The following is a 3,563-nucleotide window of genomic DNA, read 5'->3' on the forward strand; positions in this document are numbered from 1 at the left end:
ACCACATTGTTTACACTGGCCCTCTTGCGCAAAAGCATTTGCGCAAGAGGGCTTTTGCCCGAACGGGAGCAGCATAGTATTTCCGCAAGAACACCTACAATCTTACAATAGATCATCAGTGTTCTTGCAGAAATTCAAGCGGCCAGTGTAGACAGCTGACAGTGTAAACTTGCCGGTCTAGACTCAGCCAAGGGGATTGAGCTATCATTGAATGCCACTATAGCTGGATTAAACTTAAGGGGAATCAGCTATCACACTCATTCATTCTTTGATTCTCACAGGCTACGTCCACATTACATGGACACTCTTGTGCAAGAAAGCTCTGATGGCCATTCACAGAATGGTCATCAGGGCCCCTGTGCTTTTTCCCATAGGAAAAACCTCTGGGCTGTGTCTAGACTGCATCCCTTTTCCGTAAAAGGGATGCAAATTAGACCTATCGCAATTGCAAATGAAGCAGGGATTTAAATCCCCCCCGCTTCATTTGCATAAAAATGGCTGCCGCTTTTTTCTGGCTCGGAGCTTTGCTGGAAAAAAGCACCAGTCTAGACGCGGATCTTTCGGAAAATAAAGCCTTTTCCGAAAGATCCCTTATTCCTTATTTTAAGGAATATGCAAATGAAGCCTGGGATATTTAAATCCCGGGCTTCATTTGCAACTTCGAATGCCTACATTAGCCATCCTAGTTCGAACTAGGGGGCTAGTGTAGACAAACCCTCTGACAGGTGGACCTGACTTGTTTGGCCCCATGGCTATCAAGTGCCAGCACTTCAGCTGCTCCTCTTCCCACTGCTGCACATCTCCAGCCCTTTGCCTTGGAGCTGTTTCCCCAGGAACCTCCTGCTTGTTGTGGGGAGAGGTGGGAGCTGAAGTCAAGGGGCCCCCCTTCTCCCACCTTGTAGCCTATCTCCACAGAGCAGAAAAAGCCCCAAAATTCCTTTGTCTCAATTTGAAATCCCTATCTTCATTTCTGTTGGCTGAGCAGATACCTGGCTAGGTACAGTTAACCCCTTAGTCCCCAGGCTGCATCACACTTCGATTAAAAAGTGAGCTCTGCAAAGAAAAGGAATGCACATGAGGCATGAGAAACAAGCCCGGTAGGTCTGATGTATCCAGAAACATAGTAGCTTAATATAAATAAAACAACGAATCGGTATGAAAGAGAACTCATGACAATGAGAGAATCATATGGGAGGTAGGCCTGGTTCAGTTAAAGAATCAAGACAAGGCCAGAAACCAGGGCTGGCCTTAGGGAAAATGATGTCCTGGGTGAACTTTTATTTTGGCACCCTTGCCCTTCCCCAGGGCACGGGTGCTCTCCTGTCAGGGCTGTTCCCCACTCTGGCATTCTGAGTACAGAAGATGTGGGGCCTGCCAGAGACCTTAAAAATACCTTGGCTCTATAGGCTCTGCTTACAAAAACTCCCCAGAGTTACAGATTCACTGACACTGGGAGATAGGCTGCCACCATCAAGTGAATTAAAAACCCTGAAAACCAGGAACACTTGAACTTCTTCCCGAGGGGTACACCAAGGTCTTTTAGCACAAGAGAGCTTGAAAAACAAAACAAAACAAAACAAAAAACAGGAATCAATTGCAATTCTGATAGCTGGCCTTCAGGCTAGGCAACCACACACACACAGACCTCCTGTTACCTTCCAGGACACAAGAATCAAATAATCGTCTTAAAAAGGGTGATTTTTTTTAGCAAAACAAAAAGACTTTATCAAGTATGCTCAATAAAGCATACTTAGTTGCTAGGTGCCATAAAGCAACTAAGAAAAGAATAGAAGAATAGATCAAAACACAGAGAAAAAATGGCATCTCTGGCACAGCTTAGGTATAGTGAATGGCGGGAGGGAGGCACATGGATTTCACACAGAAAAGTTTAACCAAACAGCAAGGAAAGAAAAATACCCTGATTGTGACTAAACATACTCTGATGGCAACATTTCTCTATCTACTCATGAGCCATACTTCAAGGTCCATTCCATTCCCATGCCCAATATTCTTTGCAGACATAATTCTGTTTGATTACTTCATCTTGCTTCCTCCAGTATATATTTATAATTTAAATTTCAGCACTGTATCCCATTGGTTCTTCTGGCTCCCCTCCAACACCTTTAGCTACCTGAGTTTAACCCTTTAGTCACCAAGTGTTGGCCAGTACTCCTACCCATCACTGCCTCCCACTTTCCTTGGCCACCATGGTCTTCCCCCCCCCCCCCCCGTGTACTCCCATGCTGTGCCCCTTTCCCATTAACTCCTGCCCCCTAACTCCTACACTGTGCCCCTAACCCCAACATTTTGCATCCGTCACCCCAACCTCTGCACTTCCCTCCCATCTGCACTGCCAATCCCAGCTCTGAGTTGCCAGTGTGCCTACCACACTGCCTCCCTGCCTACTATCACCCAACACCTTATGCCCAGTAACCCCCATTCCCAGTCACCTCATCCAGAGATCACCACAAATCCCTGTGCCCAATGCCCTCCTACCTGCAGACCCTCTATACTGCCCAGCATCCCAGGACCCTATACTCCTGAGGGCATTTGGCACCAAAAAATTATTATTCTGTGCACAATATTTTAAAATTCTGCACATTTAATTGTCAATAAGTAAGTGTGGAGACTCCAGCATGGGAGTGGCAAACACAGGCCACTGGCTGCATGAAGGTAGAAAATCACACTGCACATCCCCCCCCACCCCCTCACACACAATCCTCTCCTAGGACACGGACTTGGCAGCGAGATAGGGCTGGGTGCATGGCAAAAGGCCACAGGGAAGAATTGTACATGATGGGGGAGATATCAGCCGAACCCATTTGAATGACAAAACAGAACTAGCTAATGCTAATGACTGAGTCCAGCCCTCTTCCAGGCCTTGGCCTGCCATGGCTCTGGGCTGTCAGCCTGAAGTGCAGAGAGGGGCTTGGAATGTGCAGTTGAGCAAGAAATGAAATTCCATTCAGGCACCATCTCCAAGAAAAAGCGACATCTCTTTTCCCTAAATAAAAGTTTTCAAAAGCAAGTCCATCTTCCCGCCTTGATTAATAACAGCTGGCTCCCTGCCTTGCACTCCACAGCCCTGACTGCTGCTTTTCTGCTCCAGGTACCCCCTCTCCCCCCCCCCCCCCCACACACACACGCTGTGTCTACACTGGCATGAATTTCTGGAACTGCTTAAAACGGAATACTATTCCGTTTTCAGTTTTTCCAGACAAGGAGCGTCTACATTGGCAGGCTGCTTTTCTGGAAAAGCCCTTTTTCCGGAAAAGTGTCTGTGGCCAATGTAGACGCGCTTTTCTGGAAAAGAGCCCCATTTTCGCGAGCGGGGCTTTTTTCCAGAAAAGACTACTGGGCTGTATACACTGGCCCTTTTCCGGAACAGTGTTCTGGAATAAGGACTTATGCCCAAGCGGGAGCAGAATAGTTTTTCTGGAATAGTGGCTGATTTTGTACAGTAGAGCATCGTTGCTTTTCCGGAAATTCAAGGGCCAGTGTAGACAGCTCGCAGCTTATTCCGAAAAAGCGGCTGATTTTCCGGAATAAGTGGCCCAGTGTAG

The sequence above is a fragment of the Pelodiscus sinensis genome, unplaced genomic scaffold (assembly GCF_049634645.1).
Source record: "Pelodiscus sinensis isolate JC-2024 unplaced genomic scaffold, ASM4963464v1 ctg35, whole genome shotgun sequence".
Classification (NCBI taxonomy): domain Eukaryota; kingdom Metazoa; phylum Chordata; order Testudines; family Trionychidae; genus Pelodiscus; species Pelodiscus sinensis.